This window comes from Cupressus sempervirens, chromosome 5 (genome assembly GCF_028749045.1).
Source record: "Cupressus sempervirens isolate cs-2001-9-10 chromosome 5, ASM2874904v1, whole genome shotgun sequence".
NCBI classification, from domain to species: domain Eukaryota; kingdom Viridiplantae; phylum Streptophyta; class Pinopsida; order Cupressales; family Cupressaceae; genus Cupressus; species Cupressus sempervirens.
The window spans coordinates 16,274,193-16,295,719 of NC_143122.1; the positions used below are offsets into that span (position 1 = coordinate 16,274,193).

General features: G+C 34.1%; 1 pseudogene; it reads left to right on the forward strand.

Moving 5' to 3' along the window:
* The first annotated feature begins 8,689 nt into the window (after positions 1 to 8,689).
* LOC149554384 (sphingoid long-chain bases kinase 1-like) overlaps positions 8,690 to 21,527 on the forward strand; it is a 103,686-nt pseudogene continuing 90,848 nt past the window's right edge.

Sequence of the window (21,527 nt, forward strand, 5' to 3'; positions counted from 1 at the left end):
ATATGACGGATAAACTAAAACAAAGTAACAGATCAAAATGCAAGCTATAATATGGAAAAAAGAATTCAGAGCTAAAATTCATCCTAAGCCCTAGATTTCAAGAAGATTAGTTAAAATTATTTAAAGATGTTAGCAAATCCATGACCAAGTATATGCTCTATTCCTCATTTGTATGACAAATAGCCAAGTCTACTTAGAATTTGAATACTAAACCCATCATAAGGATCTGATCTTAGTAAAGACATCAACATAAAATACTAGATAATATGAAAATTTACTTAAATTCAATTTAAAAGACCAAACAATTGTTAGGAATGTATTACATCAAGGAATACCAATTGAAACAGAGGATCAAGACACCATATATTTCAATCATTCATGAGATGATAATTATAACAAATTATTTATATAAACTCACTTATATTTAACAAGGTTTCTAGTACATCTTATATGAGAGTATATATGTAGTAATTACAATCTAGATCTATATACATTTGAGCCTATATAATAGAGGGTATATATGATACTATGACAAGCATCTTAAAATAACAAAATAGGACTATATCTATCATCAAGTACACCTTACTTAATATATCTGCTAATATCAAACCCTAACTATGTATACCAAAGGCTAAAAAAAAACCAAAAGACCATTCCTTATTTCCATAACACCATGATAACATCTATAATGTCATTTGGGTTCTCCACCTGACATTCAGGAGGGAATTCAAAACTAGTCTTGGCCCTACTAGAATTCTTAGAATATGGGGTACAAAAATCAATAGCCTCCAAGTTGTCAAAGTTAACTCTTGGTTGAATATATGCCTTAGACATGGTGAGATAATTCACCAGCCATTTCCTATTATATTTAGCTATGATTCCTCACCAATGGAGCAAAAACTAAATATTGGCCTCCATTTTTGGCCATTCACAATAAAAGGCCATACTTTCCCAAATGATAAGTGACGGCCACCTAAATGTAGTTTCCAAATTAGGGTCACCCAGTGGTAGTCTCATATACTTCTCTAGCAATGGGATACAAAGTTTATCATCAATACTCATGATAGTTTCCTCCAAGCCCTTCCTCCAAGTGGGAATGAAAATATCCAAGCAGATCCTAATAATGGCCTCAATTTTCACCTTTTCCCTAAGCATAAAACCAATAAAGGAACCTATGATGTCGCTATTGGTCCTCTAGGTGAATTCATAATCAAAGACTCCTTCTCTGATGGCTTTTCTAATGGCCAATCGAGACATGCCATCAACCGGGTAAAGTATCATGTTCCAGCATTCCGGTTTAACATTTTGACGAAAGGCCATAGTCTAGTTTTCTATAGTGTGAAAGAGATAGATGTTTGTCTCCATATTTTTGTAAGGAAAGGTAGTAAAAAGAAAGGAGATCCAGTGAGACCATAAAAAGACAAAGGAAGCCTCTAGAGGGTGAATACAATGATGTCATCCTATGATGTAGCCTATCTCAAGTTCACAATATTTAGCCCTGGTTTCATAATTATAAATACATCACAAAAAACCACATGATAGGGGCAGATTGAAGGCCATCCCAAGCCATGATGAAATAGTCTATAAGTAGCCCTTGTTTGACATGAGTAAATTAAAATATGCCCCGTAATCATTAATTGGCCTAGTGATGCATCTCCTTCGTATCTATCCCAAGGGCAGGAGAAAAGATACATACTTAGAAGCCAATTTTGGTTATTTAAACTTAGATATATGTGTCTGTCTATAGAGAAATAAGAGGAAAGCCTAAATCAGTTAGCCTTCTATAGACTTATTCCTATGAACAGTAATGGAAAAGACTATGACCAATAACCCAACAGGAAGACAGTTATGAGAGATGGAGGTTTATGTGCATGAGACTGCCAAGTTGGATATTTAAATAAGAAAGGGATCATAGAAAAAAAAAAAAATATATATATATATATATATATATATATATTAATGTATATACATCAATATGTGAATAGTTAAATATGCATTATATATATGTGTGTGTGTGTGTGTGTGTGTGTGTGTGTGTAAATTTAAATGTAAATGAAGGTGTAAGAAGAGTACCCAGCGAGGGACAAAAGCACATCAAAACAAGATCAGAACTAAAAAGAAACTTGGAGAAGAGGGGGGATAAGCATTCCTTTCCAGGGAGAGTCCTTCTTCATTCAATTGATAAAAGAAAATGATCCTTAATAATAGTCAAATTGGCTCCATTTGCCCCCAAAATTTCTAAACTATCAACTTTCTGATTGCCTTCCCTATAAATGTGATAGATCCTGTTGGTACTAAAAATTGCATGGTCAATTTTGAGCAAATTTTGAGAAAATCAGGCCTATAAATGCTTTGTGAAGCCTATGTACCTCATTGTTGATTTAATGCATAAATAGTGTTTAATATTTCTAACACCCTTCATTTAGCCTATTCACATGTTCCATGATGATAAATCGATATTTCGAGCTCTTTGGCAAAGTCTTGTTTTAAACATTTTACAAATCGGCATTTTTACCGTAAGTGTCAAATAGCGACAGGAAGCCCTATTTGCACCTGCATATCTCACACCCAGAATAGTGTCATGACTCACCACTTTGGGAGTGTCTAGTGTCCATACCTGATAACCTATGTTTGAGATTTTGAGTCATTTCGAGTCCATTTGACTAGGTTTTGAATCCCTCAAAGTTGGTTAGTTACTATTTTCATGCTTTTGCACTTTGCACCTAATTCTAGGAAGCCCTGGTTCACATGCTATAACTTTTGACCAATTAACTGAAATGGTAGAATTTCCTTTTGCATTACATTGTAGATGTCAGAGACTTGTTACGTTTCAAGTTTCAACTCTTGATGAATCTGTTTGATAAGTTTTCAAATGCGATTCCAAATGCATTTTCTTTTTACTAGTGTCAGCATTTGCAGATTTGTTAGTACCCTTGTTCATGATGTTATATCTCTTGATCTATGATTGGTAAGATGGAATGGATTGTACCCTGTATTTTCCTCTAAAAATAATCCAAGTGTGTTAGTTTGTAAGTCTTGACAAATCCATATTCACACTTCTCTGGGTCAATTACATTTCCAAAAATCACTTTTTGTCATTGTTCCCAGTTTGCAAAATCCAGGGAGCTTACTTTGAACATTTGCCATTTGTGCCTAGTGATTCATCATAAACCCAAATTGTAAATCCATATTGTCCTCATGACAGAGAATCAATGCCCCAGCTCTCATTTTCCCAAATGTCTGTTTGCCCAGTTTTCCAAGCCAAATCCAAAACTAGTTTTTTGTTTTCTAACATATTTTCTACAGGTATTTCCGAGTGAGCAACTTTGATGGACAATATCTTTTAACCCTAAATTTTTCATGAGATGAGAATTGATGGGGTGAAAGTATGTAGAACAGAGATTCAGTGTGCCAATTTTTAGGGCCTAGTCAAAGGTTTGGATCAGTTTTCAAAGGCAGTCAACAGACTTCCTGACATCAAATTGACAATTACTAGAAAGTCATAAATTAAGTTTTTTAATGATCAGTCAGTGATCAAATGTGATTCTAATGTGTTCAAGATGATCATTAGATTAATTTGATGGTTCAGGTGTTTGGAAACAATTTTTTTTTAGTCAGACCCATTTTGCGAGCCGACTAATTACTTCAAAATGATGGACTGATTTGAAGTCTGATGGGTATAACAGAGGCTGGTGAAATTGAGGATGTGCTGTATAGAGTGGAGAATGCAAATGGCTATGAAATTGAGGAAGATATTCTCTTTTGAGAGAATAGTATAAATCCAGACAATTGGGATCTAGGAGATATCCTAAAAGAAATAGAGAAGTGTGGTAATAGCATGAATATAGACATTGCGGAGCAAGTACAAGAGCTGGGGAAAAAAATAGATATGGCACCAGATTCAGAAGAAGCATATCAAATGTATATGGATGTTGAAAGGGAGTTCTATAAACTACAAATGGAGTACAAAAAATATTGATTCCTACTTGTGAAGATTCAGATGTGCTCGAGGCAAGCGAAGTTCTATAAGCTCTATTAAAAGAGTGTGAAGACATTCTTACAAGTGAAAATATTTTAGGAGAAAGTGACGAGGTTGCTGAAATTTTAATTGTTGAATGAAGCCACGTCAATTGCATCTTACATCACGCCCACATTGAACAAGAAACCCACATTGGAGCAGGGGACTCTCAAGCCACTCAATGAAGGTTCATGACAGCAAAGATTGGGATCTGCATTGCAATGTGAGGGAAATCTAACACTTGAAGGCATGTTGAGTAGACCAAGCGCTAAGCAAGGGCTCTATGTTTTACAAGAGGATGCCATTGGTAGGGATGACCATTCTCAATGGGAGCTGCATCTGCAATGAAATAGAGCACCTGCATAAAATGAAAATATCCACATCTATTCATTGCAAAGGAGTCCCTTTAGAGCAAGTAGCGCTAATAGCCCACACCCATGCTATGCATCATGAATCAGAGCATCCGACACTATAGAAAATATATAGTAGACTAATTTTAAAGGAGGAAGTGGAAGGTCACAGGAAACAGCAAGAGAAAATATTGAAAGATCAAAATCCTACATTGGGCCGAAGGCAAAAGAAATATAAGTTTAAATATGACTTTTTGCAAATATTTTAATGTGTCCAACACGGTGCCCTTTTTGAGAAGTCGTAGGCTTATGTGGAGGGCTCGCGTAGTTGGAAGTCTAAGTTTTGACTTGTTAGGTCCTAGTGACTTGCGTATGATCGAAGGCCTCTTTCAAAGACCTTACGCTGCTATGATTACCTCATATGAGTGTAGGGGAATTTTCAAAGCATTACGGTGGTTCAAAATTGAAGTATAGCATAAGAACATAAGGCATATTTTAAAAGGCTCTGGCAGTACGCATTCATAAAGGCATAAAAGGATAAAATGAAGGGCTCCGTAAGAGCGAAAGGTAAAAAACTTTTCATTACGACCCTACAAGAGAGGCTGAGCATGAGAACGTGAGCCAAATTTCAAGAGCCTTCACTCTTATGAAAATGCACAAGCGTAGAGGCACCTAAAGCCTGTATGAGCATGAAGATAAATTCAAAGGCCTTTGGTGCTACATGAGATGGTAGATTGAAAGAGATAATGAAGTAAAAATAAAAATAAAATTGAGAAGCTTCAAACACACAGAATGAAAAATTCAAATAAATTTAAAAGTTTTATATAGTCTTCACTATGTAAATTTTTAAATTTTTCCATTTTAAAGCTCTGCCATAGTCAGGACCAGATTTTCAAATGGCCATATTAGGGATTTTTTTTGTCTGAAATAGGCAATGTATTATACCATCGAAATCGTGAGAATCTTATTTTTTTCAATTCTTCAGTTATTTTTTGCATAGGTAGCAGTTTGTTCAAGCTATGTGAGGTTTTCTCTCAGGTTTCCTTTTTGTAACTGCATTCAAGTATCAAAGTTCAAAACTGATTTCTAACGAGGTGATGACCTAAGTATGGTTAAAGGGTAGTAAAGACTTAGTTTGGGTCAATTTTTTATCACATTCACTTAGTAAAACTTGAATTTTACCAAGCATTTCAGTGAAGTTTTCAGATATTTTGAATGACTCAACAAGTTTTCATCATTGAACAAGGATATTTGCAAATTAGTAATAGAAAAATGATGAGACCTAATCAGATCAGATGGGAAGAAAGAAGAAAGAGGTTTTTCAGTTGCCAAAAGATTGAATTTCAAGTGGACACTTGTCATGTAAGGATCAGATTTGGGAATTCATTCATCCTATATCATTCTTTCTTTCTTTCATTGTCAGGGTTGGAATTTTGGAAAGCTTTCTTTGGAATGAAGATAGTTAGTAGAACTGGCCTTGAAATGGATGAATTCTTAATGGAGGATCTGGGATGTGCTGGTTCCAGAACATGAAGCTTTGCTTTGGCTGTGATACCCCCTTTCGATCCCATCAATTTCTCATTCCCGCCATTTTCTCTCATGTATGATAGCATATGTTATTATACAATCTGGTTTAGTAGGTGATTTTTGAGTTAATTTCATGCATTTTCATGTATTATTTCAAGGAAATAAATACAAAGAACAATAAGGGTTTAGTTTCGGTTTAAATCTTGTCTCCATTGTCAGTTGATCTATGACGTTTTATGATCTTTGAACAAAGAGCCTAGGTCATTTTTACAGTCCCTTAAGGTTATATGTTGTTTCATTATTGCTGATGATTCAAGGAATTGTGTAAATGCTTCAGAGATTCAGTAGGTTTGCAGGTTTATTGAGAAGGATATCAAGTAAGAATGAGATTTGAAATGAACATTAATGTCTATTTTCAAGGTTAATGGATAGATCACATATCTAAATATATGAATAAGTATTAGATATCGAAATGCATGAGGGAGATTCATGAATTTTCCCAATGGATCAGGCACTGATCAGATACAGGGTCATTAAGTTGTTGTCTATGCATGGTTTTCATCTACTTTCCCCCACCCACATAAAATCAAAATCAAAATCATCTTTACATTTTATGTTAAAGGACCTAAATGTTATACCCTTACTCAGCTTGTTAATATTCTAGATTTTCATTTAGCTACTGCAGATCTATGTCATTTCATGAGTTACTAGGAGAAATAAGGGCTTGTATCTACTTAATAGATTCAAGGATAGGTTTTGCACTGGTACGATATCATTTGAATCTGAGGTCTACCTACCTAGGTCTAGCAGAGCCTAAAGTAGAAGGGTCTAGCCTTATAGTTGGCCCGTTGTCAGAAATGTCATGTTGAAAATGGGAGTTAGCTGCCCCTAGATGTATCACTTTCTCAGCGAGATAATTGAAAACCCTCTAGCATTTTCAGACACCAAAAAAATGGTGACTCTGCTGGGGAGTTGTGTTGAGATTCATGATAGACAAACCTTGAGAATTTAAAGGAATTCAACACAACAGAAGGAATTACATGGAGAAAGTTTTTGTACAATAGTAAGTTAATGTGTTCAATCCATTTCCTTACTAAATTTTCATGTTCCCCAGTTAAGCTTTATTCATAGACAGCAGTATGTTGTGAAACTGGATGAAAATTGTGTTCTATGACTGTTATAAGTCTATCTTCAATCAGTTTAGTCTTTCCAAGTGCTGTTGAGAAAATTTCAGAGTCAAGAAATGATTTATAAAGTGTATTTTCTTTTCAAGGTGTTAGTGATTTGCAGGTTTTTCTTACATTGAAGGTCTGGTTCAGATTTGTCAAGTGACAAATTATATTTTATTTCTCATGAGTGAGTGGAAACTCTCAAATCTCTGTACCAGTTGTTCCTAGTTGATTTCATTGCAAAATTTTGAAGGACTTTCAGTTGTGTGGGCAGATATGAAGTTTTTGATAGTTTATTGGAAAGGAAGTTTTGAATTCTTGACAAGTTTATGTGGTTGCTTGTGTTGGAAGAAATTCATTTCAAAGGGTGAATCACTGTTGTGATTTCATGTGTGAAGGTTTCCATGTTTGCACCTGTGCCAATCAGCAAATCAGTGGTTCTATACCGCAACACATAAAGGTATTTTCAGTTTTCATGTCTCTTTTTTCATGAAAGTTGAGTGGTATAAATGGTTGCCTCCATCTAGTGATTTCACCACTAAGAAAGATAGGTAGGATCTGAGTCTAGATCTGAATATGAATTAGAGAGTCTTCGTGCGGAGATTGCTAGATTAGAAAGAGAAGATCATGATAATCTGGTTGTCATATTAAGAAGTAGAATTGGTGATGTTGAGGGTCTTGATGGATTGCAAATTTACATGAAGTTCAAATCCATATTCATGAATCTTCATGAGTCCTATAGACTAGAGAAGTCTTCATGGCCAATGTTGCTCTTAGAAATTTGTACACCGCATTCAGTTGATTGGCCAGAGGAGGCAAGATTCCAAAAGATTATTAAATTTCATGATATTATCATAGAATTTGAATGTGAGTTAAAGGCTATTGAGTCTAATGTTAGTGAATGTGATCAATCTATTCAAGATGATATAAAAAATGAAGAGTCTCAGTTTTATGAATCAGAGGATAGTAATCAGCAATCTGATAATATGCATAGAGTTAGTTCATCTTCTTATGATGATAAGTATACAGAAGAAGAATAGTATAGCAGTAGTGATAATATTTCTTCTAATGATGACTGTATTTGTGTTGAGATGCCAGTTGTTGAGGTGTTGTCTCAGGAAGAAGAATTATGTGGTGATCATATTTCTGATTTTTTAGAATGTATTACTAACAAGTTTTCTGTTACAAATTTGTCAAGATGTCCAGATAATGATCTAAGCCAAGGAGAAAAAACTAGGGAGGAAATCTTGCTAAGTGTTGATGAGATTTATAATTTGTTGGCTCACAATTTTGAAAGGTGTCCTAACCAATCTAAGGATGCTTGTGTTTTGACACATTATGCAAATTCATGTGGTGAATTCATTTTCCCTAAGTATGATGTTGAGAAAGATGTAGTTTTAGAATGTGCGATGTCATGTTTGGGGGGTGTATGTGATAGTAATTTGTATGTCAATGCACATCATGACTTCTATGATGAGAATGAAAATAGAGAGATAAGAGTTGTTGCTAATTCAATGTTTTCCTATTTTCATAAGGCTAAGATAAGTTTAGATAGTTCATATGACAAGAAAAGTAATATTAATGGAATGATTTATCCTAGTAAGCTATTTGAGAAAGAATTAGATATGGATCAGTACATTCTAGGAATGCAATTTCATGATAATTCTTATGACTTGGGATCTAATCATTTGCTAGAATATGAAGAAAATACAGCATATATTCAATCTGATATATGGTGTACTGCTATTGCAAGTGAGGATAAATTAGATTTTTCATACTATTCATATTCGGAGGCACAAGGTGAGTTAGCATCTGATTCATGTAACTCGTTCAATGAAGTAGAATATAAAGCTTTTGTGTTTACGATTGAAGGAATCCATGACTCAATTAGTAGTGATCAGTTTCATTTTCAGTCTGATGTCAGTTATTATGATCACGCTGATTCATATTTTCATAGTGAGCAAGGTGTAGAAAGTTTGTCTGATTTTTATATGCACTATGAAGATGATGATAGCAGTTTTGTTTTGCCTAATGAAGTAATTGAAAGTGTTGATATGTCAGGTGAAACAAATGAGAATGAGAATTTCAGTTTTCTGTAGGAGAGTGTAAATGAAAATGAGGTATATGACAGAGGTAAAAAGTTCTGAAACTTTTGGTGGCCTGGGGTCATCCCTTGTATAAAGTAGAGTAGTTTCCCTGTTTTCAATAAAGCTGTTCGAGTGAGAGTTTTTTGTAGTCAAGTGTGTGGTCTACTTCTCCAAGAGATCTAAAATCTTGCCATGCTTGCAAGGGGCATGCATCCCCAGATAGAGTCATGGTTGGCGCTAAAAATTGCATTGTCAATTTTGAGCAAATTTTGAGAAAATCAGGCCTATAAATGCTTTGTGAAGCCTATGTACCTCACTGTTGATTTAATGCATAAATGGTGTTTAATGTTTCTAACACCCTTCCTTTAGCCTATTCACATGTTCCATGATGATAAATTGATATTTCGAGATCTTTGGTGAAGTCTTGTTTTGAGCATTTTACAAATCTGCATTTTTACCCTAAGTGTCAAACAGTGATAGGAAGCCATGTTTGCACCTTCATATCTTGCACTCAAAATAGTTTCATGACTCACCACTTTGGGAGTGTCTATTTTCCATATCTAGGAACCTATGTTTGATATTTTGAGTCGTTTCAAGTCCATTTGACTAGGTTTTGAATCCCTCAAAGTTAGTTACTATTTTCATGCTTTTGTACTTTGCACCTAATTCTGGGAAGCCCTATTTGACATTCTATAACTTTCAACCAATTGATTGAAATGCTAGAATTTCCTTTTGTGTTACATTTTAGACGTCAAAGAATTGTTATGTTTCAAGTTTCAGCTCTTGATGAATCTGTTTGATCAATTTTCAAACTCGATTCCAAACACATTTTCTATATTTTTACTGGTGTCAGCATATGCAGATTTGTCAATACCCTTGTTCATGATGTTATATCTCCTGATCTGTGATTGGTAAGATTGAATGGATTGTTCCCCTATATTTTCCTCTAAAAATACTCCAATTGTGTCAGTTTGTAAGTCTTGACAAAACCATATGCACACTTTTCTAGGTCAATTACATTTCCAAAAATCAATTTCTATCATTGTTCCCAGTTTGCAAAATCTAGGTAGCTTACTTTGAACGTATGGAATTTCCACCCATTTATTCATCATAAACCCAAATTGAAAATCCATATTGTCCTCATGACAGAGAATCAATGCCCCAGATCTCGTTTTCCCAATTGTCTTTTTGCCCAGTTTTCCAAGCCAAATACAAAACCAATTTTTTATTTTCTAACATGTTTTCTGCAGGTATTTCTGAGTGAGCAACTTTGATGGTCAATATCTTTTGACCCTGAATTTGTAATGAGACAAGATTTTATGGGGTGAAATTATGTAAAATAGAGATTCGGTGTGCCATTTTTTAGGGCCTGGTTAGAGGTTTGGATCAATTTTCAAAGGCAGTCAACAGACTTCCTGACATCAAATTGACAATTACTAGAAAGTGATAAATTAAGTTTTTAAATGATTAGTCAGTGATCAAATGTGATTCTAATTTGTTCAAGATGATCAGTAGATTAATTTTATGGTTTAGGTGTTTGGAAGAAGAAAAAAATTTAGCCAGACCCATTTTGCGGTTCGACTAATTGCTTCAAAATGATGGACTGATTTGAAGTCTGATGGGTATAACAGAGGCTGGCGAAATTGATGATGTGTTGTATAGAATGGAGAATGCAAATGGCTATGAAATTGAGAAAGATATTCTCTTTTGAGAGGATAGTATAGATCCAGACAATTGGGATCTGGGAGATATCCTAAACGAAATAGAGAAGTGTGGCAATAGCATGAATATAGACATTGCGGAGCAAGTACAAGAACTAGGAAAAAACATAGATATGGCACCAGATGCAGAAGAAACATATCAAATTTATATGGATGTTGAAAGGGAGTTCTATAAACTACAAATGGACTTCAAAAAATATTGATCCCTACTTGTGAAGATTCAGATATGCCTGCGGCAAGAGAAGTTCTATAAGCTCTATTAAAAGAGTGTGAAGACATTCTTACAAATGAAAATCTTTTAGGAGAAAGTGATGAGGTTGCTGCAATTTTAATTGCTGAATGAAGTTGCAGTAATTGCATCTTACATCACACCCACATTGAACAAGAAACCCACGTTGGAGCAAGGGACTTTCAAGCCACCCAGTGAAGGTTCACGGTAGCAAAGATTGGGATCTGCATTGCAATGTGAGGGAAATCTAACACTGAAGGCATGTTGAGTAGACCAAGCGCTAAGCAAGAGCTCCATGTTTTAAAAGAGGATGCCATTGGTAGGGATGACCATTCTCAATGGGAGCTGCATCTGCAATGAAATAGAGCACCTGCATAAAATCAAATCATCCACATCTAATCATTGCAAAGGAGTCTCTTTAGAGCAAGCAGTGGTAACAGCCCACACCCACACTATGCATCATGAATCAGAGCATCTGACGCTATAGAAAATATACAGTGGACTAATTTAAAAAGGAGGAAGTGGAAGGTCACAGGAAATAGCGAGAGAAAATATTGAAAGATCAAAATCCCACATTGGGCTGGCGGTGAAAGAAATATAATTTTAAATATAATTTTTTGCAAATTTTTTTATGTCTACAACATGTTGCCCCTTTTGAGAAGCCACAGGCTTATGTGGAGGGCCCGCGCAGTTGGAAGTCTAAGTTTTGACTTGTTAGGTCCTAGTGACTTGCATATGATCGAAGGCCTCTTTCAAAGACCTTACGCTGCTATGATTACCTCGTATGAGCATAGAGGAATTTTCAAAGCATTATAGTGGTTTGAAATTGAAGTATAGCGTAAGTACATAAGACATATTTTAAAAGGCTCCAATGATACACACTCATTAAGGCATAAAAGGATAAAATGAAGGGCCCCTTAAGAGTGAAAGGTAAAAAAAAATTCATTATGACCCTATGGGAGAGGCTGAGCGTGAGAACATGAGGCAAATTTCAAGAGCCTTCGCTCTTAAAAAAATGCACAAGCGTAAAGGCACCTAAAGCCCATATGAGCATGAAGATAAATTCAAAGGCCTCTGATGCTATGGGAGATGGCAGATTGAAAGAGATAATGAAGTAAAAATAAAAATCAAATTGAGAAGCTTAAAACACATAGAATGAAAAATTCAAATAAATTTAAAAGTTTTATATAGTCTTCACTATGTAAATTTTTAAATTTTTCCATTTTAAAGCTCTGCCATAGTTAGGACCAGATTTTCAAATGGCCATATTAGGGACATTTTTTGTCCAAAATGGACAATACAGTATACTGTCGAAATCGTGAGAATCCAAATTTTTCGATTCTGCAATTATTTTTTGCATAGGTAGCAGTCTGTTTGAGCTATGCTAGGTTTTCTCTCAAGTTTTCTTTTTGTAACTACATTCATGTATCAAAGTTCAAAACTAATTTCTAATGAGGTGATGACCTGAGTATGGTTAAAGGTTAGTAAAGACTCAGTTTGGGTCAATTTTTGATCACTGCATTCACTCAGTAAAACTCAAATTTTACCAAGCATTTCACTAAAGTTTTCAGATATTTTGAATGACTCAACAAGTTTTCATCATTGAACAAGGATATTTGCAAATAAGTAGCAGAACAATGATTAAACCTAATCAGATCAGATGGGAAGAAAGAAGAAAGAGGTTTTTCAGTTGCCAAAAGATTGAATTTCAAGTGGACACTTGTCATGTAAGGATTAGATCCGAGAATTTATTCATGCTATATCATTCTTTCTTTCTTTCATTGTAAGGGTTGGAATTTTGGAAAGCTTTCTCTGGAATGAAGATAGTTAGTAGAACTAGCCTTGGAATTGATGAATTTTGAATGGAAGATCTGGGATGTGTTGGTTCTAGAACATGTAGCTTTGCTTTGGCTGTGATACCCCCTTCCCATCCCATTAGTTTCTCATTCCTACCATTTTCTCTCATGTATGACAGCATATGTTATTATACAATCTGGTTTAGTAGGTGATTTGTGAGTTAATTTCATGTATTTTCATGTATTATTTCAAGGAAATAAATAAAAAGAACAGCAAGGGTTTAATTTTAGTTTAAATCTTGTCTCCATTCTTAGTTGAACTGTGATGTTTTATGATCTTTGAACAAAGAGCCTAGGTCATTTTTCCAATCCCTTAATGTTGTATGTTGTTTCATTGTTGTTGATGATTCAAGGAATTGTGTAAATGCTTCAGAGATTCAATAGGGTTGCAGGTTTATTGAGAAGGATATTAGGTAAGAATGAGATTTGAAATGAACATTGATGTCTATTTGCAAGGTTAATGGATAGATCACATAGTTGAATATATGAATAAGTATCAAATATCGAAATGCATGAGGGAGATTCATGAATTTGCCCAATGGATCAGGCACTGATCAGATACATGGTCATTAAGTTGTTGTCTATGCATGGTTTTCATCTGCTTTCCCCACCCACATAAAATCAAAATCAAAATCATCTTTACATTTTATGTTAAAGGACCTAAATGTTATACCCTCACTCAGCTTGTGAATATTCTAGATTTGCATTTAGCTACTACAGATCTGCGTCATTTCATGAGTTACTAGGAGAAATAAGGGCTTGTACCTGCTTAATAGATTCAGGGATAGGTTTTGCACTGGTACGATATCATTTGAATCTAAGGTCTACCCACGTAGGTCTAGTAGAGCCTAAAGTAGAAGAAGGGTCTAGCCTTATAGTTGGCCCATTGTTAGAAATGGCATGTTGAAAATGGGAGTTTGCTGCCCCTAGATGTGTCACTTTCTTAGTGGGATAATTGAAAACCCTCCAGCATTTTCAAACACCAATAGATCCTATAATTTGGCAGCTTATCCAAGACAGCAAGGACCTCTTCCAAATAATAATTAAGAACCCAATGAGGGGTTGATCATTTTCTAATTGCATTTAAAATGATTTGAGAATCTCCCTCAATAATGACTTTGGATAATTTCAATTTATCACATAATTGAAGTCCTTGGTTCAAAGCTTCCAATTCTACAATATTATTACAAGTAGATGGAATGGGCATTGCTATTTTTGCTATCTAATGTCCATGCTCATTGTTGATGATGCACCCAATGTCGGCCTTTCCAAGATTACCTCGGGTAGCACCATCAAAGTTTAATCTAAACCACTCGATTAGGAGAGGAGCCCATCTATTGTTTGCTCTAGCCTCCTTACTATCTTTTGGATAAATAAGTAGGGGGTTAATCAATTTAACCTAGTTTTTCTTTATTTTCTCATCCCATATGGAGAAGGAACCTTCCTCTTTTTGGGAGTTTCTAAGATGTGAGTTAGTGATTTCCACAATACTAGCTTCAATTTTTGTAATTAATTCTTCTGGCCCCATTTCTAGGTTTTAGAAGATATGTTGATTTCTTTCCTTCTAGATTTCCCATATTAAAATGGATGGGCATATGTTCCAAAGCTTATTATATACACCCTTGACCTAGAAAGTGGGCCATCCCTTAAGTAGGTCAATCAAGGACTTCAGAAATAGTGATGACCAACTCATCATTCTCCTAAGCCATTCCCAACACTTTTGGGAGAAAGGATAGTTAAATAAAATATGGTCAGCATTTTCACTATTGCATTTACATAAAACATATCTAGAATGGCCTTGTAGGCCAAACTTCTTCATCCTGTCCAGGGTAAAAATTCTATTTTGGAATGCTAACCATAGGAAAAAACTAGCTTTCGAGAGACATGATGAATCCTAGCAAAGTTTGAGCAAAATATCTACCTCATCCCATTTTTTAGAGTCTAAAATAGCCTTATATCCATTTTTCAAATTGTAGTTACCATCATTAGAGGCTACCCATATTAGTTCATCTTCCTTCTTAGATTTCCTAATCCTTCGATCTTCTAGCAACTTTTGGAAAGAGTTAATTGATTCAGCATCCACATCCAGGCCATCCAAGGATTTCCTTACCCATTTTGGATTCCCATCCTCATAAACTATTATTCTATAATCACAAACCCTATTTCTCCATAGAGATGTTAAATTATCTTTGATGTCCTTAATTGAGTTGTAACTGTGTAAAGGAGGATGGCCATCCCACAAATCTTCCCAAAACAAAACCTTCTCTCCCTTCCCCATAGCCCAAGTCAAGAATTTTGAGATCAAGTGCTTGCATTTAAGCATAAAGTTCCAACATTCCAATCCTTTTAGGGGATCTTTGGTCCTAAACATTGATAAAGGATCCTCCTTATTTAAATATTTGTTGTATAAAATCTTGGCCCATTTCATTTAAATATTTTTTGTATAAAATCTTGGCCCATTTCTAATTTCTATCCTTATAGAGCCACCAAATGAATTTTTCCCCTAAAGCTTCATTTTTACATTGAAGGTTCTTAAATCCTAGCCCACCCAAGTCCTTAGGTTTACAAAAATTTTCCCATTTAATGAGCACTAGTTTTTTGTCCTCCTCACAATCTTTTTGAAGAAAGTTCCGCATTTTGGTTTCAAACTTGTGTAGGTTCCCTTTGGATAGCAGTAGGCAAGATAATGGGAAGATCAGGATAACAAATAATACAGATCTGACTTTAGTACATTTTCTAGCCTTTCTTAGCCATCTATCCTTCCAACATCTGAGTTTAGCATCCATTTTTTCAAAAGTATTGCTCCATACTTTGTTGGATTTCGATCCTTTTTCTAAGGTGATTCCCTGATATTTGTAAGGGAATTGACCTTTTTTGTCCCCCATAATTTTACAAATCTGTTGTTCCACCATTGGTTTCATGTTCATGAAGTAAATTTTAGATTTATACTCATTGAATTTTTGACTTGAAGCTTCCATATATGCTTTAATGATGGATTTAAGCCCCAGGGCCTCATCTATCCCACTTCTACCTAGTAATATAGTATTGTTTGAGTATTATTGGTGGGTGATATTAGGCATATTTTGAGTAACCAAGATACCTGATATCTTTCCTTTATTATATGCACCTGTCACTACTCTTTCGAATGCTTCAACCATGATAATATAAAGTGAAGGGGATAAACGGTCTCCTTGTCTAATGCCTCTTGATATATCAAAGTAACCTTTTGATGTTTTGTTAATGAGAATCAAGATTTTAGGAGTGGATATGAATTTGAATATAAGATTGATCCATTGGTGGGAGAAACCAAAATCTTCCATAACCTTACAAAGGAATCTCCAATTCACCATATCATAAGCTTTTTGATTATCCAATTTCAAGAACATACATGACTCTTTGTCCTTATGAGCTGAATGAATCTTCTCTTGAATGGTAATAATACCATCTAGGATAGATCTTCCTAGAATAAAGCCCATTTTTTCTTCTGATATAATTCTTGGGAGTATCTTCTTTAATCTATTAGCTAAGATTTTAGAAAAAAATTAGTACATAGTATTGTAGAGTGCAATGGGTCTAAAGTCATCAAGGGTTTCTGGTTCTACCTTTTTGGTAATAAAGGTGAGGAAGGAATTAGTGATCTCTGATAAAAGAGCACCCCCATTTCTAGATGCTTTAATTGCTTTCGAAAGATCTATCTAATTTCTCCACTATGTATGCTTGGAAGCCATCTAAGCCTAGTGATTCATCTGGGTTCATTTCAAACACCATCTATTTGACTTCTTCCAATGAGATGGGTTTGTTTAAGGCCTTACTATCATCTATGGTGACAATTTTAGGAATAATTTTAAGTAATTTAGTTTGTACAGTTCTATTGGACCCTTCATAGTTATTTAAAGTATTCTAAAAATGTTTAATGAAGGTCTCTGTGATTTCACTAGGTTTATCTGATATGATGCCCAAATGATTTTTAATAATTAATATTTTTCTCTTCGATCTGTTGTATAAAGTGAAGTTATGAAAGTATTTTGTATTCTGGTCTCCTTTGTCTAACCATTTCTCTCTGGATTTTTGTCTCCAGAAGATTTCTTCTTTGGTTAGAATATTCTCTTGCCATGCCAATAATTCTTTTTCTCACAGATAACTATCATTACCCATTCCTTTTTTTAATTACTTCTAAATTTAGGTCTCTTAATTGGTTTTCTATATCTAATTTTTCTTTGAAAATATCATTAAAATGTTCCTTATTCCATCTAAGGATTCGTTCCTTTAGCATCCTTATTTTGGCAACAAATACATACATTTTAGATCCTTCAAATTTGTCTTGTGCCCATCATGCTTTGATGTTATTAATGAAATCAGCATCCAAAACCACATTTTCTCACATTTAAATGGGTTCTTGGTAGGTTTTTGTGGTTCCAAGAACTTGAATCTAACTGGAAAGTGGCCAGACCTAGTAATAGGAAGCATGGACAAGTGAATATTCAGATTATTAACATCAAGATCCCCTTTAATCATGAACCTATCTAATTTCTCCGCTATGTATGCAAAATTTTGTCTCCTATTATTCCATGTATAGACTCCATTGCTAATTGGTATGTCTATCAGACTATGGGTATTGCACCATGCCTTGAAGTCCTTGGAATCTTGTGATAAATGCTAATTACGACCAAATTTTTCATTAATGTCTAAAATAGTATTGAAGTTTCCTCCTAATATGAACAAATTATCTTTAAAATTATTTATAAAAGAGCCAATTTCTTCCCATACTAATCTCTTAACAAAGTTGGTAATAGGCCCATAAATATTAATGATTATGAATTTGAGGTCAGATTTGAGGCTTTAGACCCAATTGCTCATCCAATTGTTGTTTATAATCAAGATGTTTATATCTACTTTCTTAGGATTCTAGAGGATCCCTAAACCACCTGAGGTTCCTATAGATTCATGAAATAAAAATTTCCAAAGAACTAACCTTTTATCTAATTTAGGAATTTCTAACTTATCTAGTTTTGTTTCTTGGATGAGAATAATTTCAAAATCAAAAGATTTGAGGTTTTTTTTAGTAACCTCTTTCTACTAGGGGCATTAAAACCCCTAACATTCCATGTCATAATCCTCATTGCTCCTTGGGAAGTTACTTCCCCTTCCCAACATTAAAAATCTAATCAATCTTTTGATGTGCCCGTCTGCTTCTCTGAGTTCTTTTAACAATTTCTTGCCTCTTTTGCCTTTAAATTTTTTGTAGATAGGAGATTTAAGCCCTTCTTGATTCATTTGATTTCCCAATTGATCTAGGTTTTACTTCTGCAAATATAACTGCATCACTTATTCTTATAGTGCTGCTATCCTTTTCTTAATGTATTGGCTCTTTGAGTAGTTCATACACCATACCAGACTGGTCCTCAATGTCTGCATCTACTCCCAAAGTGCAATTATTCCTGTCATTTTTCCCCTTATGGTCATGTTCCTCATCTTTCTCTTTTATATATGATCTCCATAGGTAATCCTCCTTTTCAATTTTTAACAGATCTTTCCTTAGATCTTCATATGTGTAGTTATTCCCTCCTAGTTTGAGGATTTCTTTAATTAATTCCTCTTTTTGGGTGTTTGTACTATCTTCAATGTTTTCCTCACAAAAGACTTGAACCAGCTACTCAGTAAGGAGGTTCAACCTATCTTCTTCAGATTTTGATATGCTCAATTCCTCCATGGTCAAATCCAGGGTATTATCATTATTCAAAAATTCCTAAAGTTCTTTTATTGGTACCTTTTATGGTGTATTTAAATTCATCTCTTTGCTCTAGTGACAACTACTAGGAGTGAATGGAGAACTCTTTGGAGCTATTGGTGTTGGCCAAAATTTGCATAGCTTCCTAGGAACTGAAAAAGGAGATTGGTCTACCCTGTTATGATCCAACGTATTCTCCAATTTGTTTGTTTCCTTTTGTGATAAAAGACTCTCTATGATTACTATTTTAGAATTAAATAGTAAATGGTTCTCCATTTCCTCTATAATATTTCCTATGTTGTCCTTTTTTATTCCTATTTGAACACTGCACAGTATCTTCTCCTTCTCTGCGTCTTTATTTGTGATATTTATGATCAGTGTAGAAAGCTTCTCCGAGACTTCCATTACTCTTTCTTTGTTTATTTGTTGTTGCTGTATAGAAACACCATTTCCATTTCTACTTGAATCCTTATTGATTTTATCTGCTTCCTTTTTCTTTTTTTCTTTATGTTTTTTGTGGAATGATCCATCCAAATCCACCCTTGTTTTATCTTTGGAATCAGTTACTATTACTAATTTAAGCCTTCCTTTATCTATTGAGCACTCTTCTAACCTTTTGCTGATTATTTTTTTAGTATGAAGTTGCTTGGTCTGAGATACATGATCTTTTTGATACTTCGTTGGAGTATTCCACTCTCTATGATCCCAAATCCTTTTGTTCTTCATTATTCTCATCTAAGGAAAATTACTTCTCAAATCAGAAGTGAGAGTAAGGATTTTGGGTCTAATTTTGTGGATGTCATCAAATTTTAAGATATCAACAATTTCTCCTTTATAGATATGAAAGTTAGGATCATATGAAGCTTTTTTAGTGATTACTTTCTTTTGAAATTCTGATGGATGATTAAAATTGGTATTAATAAGAAATTTAACATGATTACAGTAGTAAAAGGATGCATCAATACCTATGACCTCACCAACAAAAGATCCTATAGAATTAATAATATCTACTTGACACAACTCCAAAGGGAGAGAAGACACAATAAACCAAGGAGGAATCATACATTCTACCTTTTCTATATAAAAATAATGAGACAATTCTATGAATTTGATGCAGTGACCATTAAAAAAACATTCAAAGATTGAAATGAATGCTTTTTTAAAAGATTCTTCTTCACATTGTAGATAAAGATTTCTATCTGAATAATGGAAGATACTTACTTGGTCCTCATAGTTTTCCTCCAACCAATCAGATAAAAGAGAGAAATCTCATAAAGGGCCATTCCAAATTGCAAAAATTCCTCCCTTAAGACATCCACTCTAGTTTTCTTCAACTTCTTTGATAGATATCTTGATAGGCTTATCTGTAGTTTTATGCAAGTTCAAACCAACGGATAGTTTAGGGTTTGATGGAGGGGAGCTGTTTGAAGATGCTTTTTGACTATGTAGAGGGATGTAGGATGATTGTGGATCTGAATTAAATGAAGACCTTCTTGATTGGGGCATTGATAGAAGAGAATGGCATACTAAAATGGAAGAAGGCTTATGTAGATCAAAATGTGCATATTTAATTAGGTTGAAGACTCGAAACTGGTTGTCTAAGTGCTCAATTGTGAAGAAAGGGTGATGAGTAGGGGTTTTACATAAAATTTCATATGTGAGAGGGATTTTAGAACTGGCTTCCATGCAAATGTTTCCCTTTTGATGGGTTTGATTCCCTCCATTCCATTTTTTACTAGGGATCTCTCCTACAGGTTGTTCAAAGAGCATGAAGCTATTTGTCATTTTTACTACAAATCTAGCATCACATGTATCTTGAGAATCCTTGTGGAACCATCTTCAACCTATAGCTAGAGATGTACTCTGCCATCTATTTACATAGGTGCATGAGTTCCTAAGGTTTCTCTTCTCTTTCCTTTGAAGAAAATTTTGCCCTAGATTTTTCGCAAGTCTATTATAGTTCAACATTTTCTCTTTGCAAGCAGAGTAGAACTATTCACTAAATCACTTTGTGGCACTTAATAATTATTTATTATTCAACATTATACATCAAATTAATTTTGAAGTATTGTATGTTGAATTTTTTATAGTTTAAAATTAAAATTATGTATATCTACAATATTTGAAGTTATTATTTCAAGCCAAGGAAGAATTTTAATTTAATGACCTACAACTGAGTTAAAAAAGGAAAAGGAGGTAATAGGCCAATTTGAATCAAGGAGAGGCAAGTTTAAAGTTTGGAGAATGATCTTAAGATATATATATATATAAAGGAATAGATATACATAATATCAATAATAATACAAAAATATAGACATAAAGATATATAAAAATCTATATAAATCAAAAAATAAAAATCAACATAAAAAAAGAAAAAAAATATCTAAATAAAAGAGAAAATAAGTAAAATGAAAGTAAAGAAATATATGGAAGGGAAAAAACAAAGGCAAAAAATAAAAGGAGAGATGAAATGGGCTAACGAACACTAGCTAAAAAAGAAGAAGAAGGGAAACAATAAAAATAAAAAAATAGAAGGACAAACTAGAAAATAATTCCTACCTAATAAAAATAAAATGACCTACCTCCTATATATATAAGAAAATAGGAATATATAAAAATATAACTATATACATGTGTGTGTGCGCACGCGCGCGCGTGTGTGCATGTGCGTGTGTGTTTGTCCTTCAATTTTTTTATTTAAATTTTTTACCTTCTTCTTCTTTTTTAGCTAGTGTTCATTAGCCCATTTCATCTCTCCTTTTATTTTTTGCCTTTTTTTTTTCCCTTCTATATATTTCTTTAATTTCATTTTACTTATTTTCTCTTTTATTTAGATATTTTT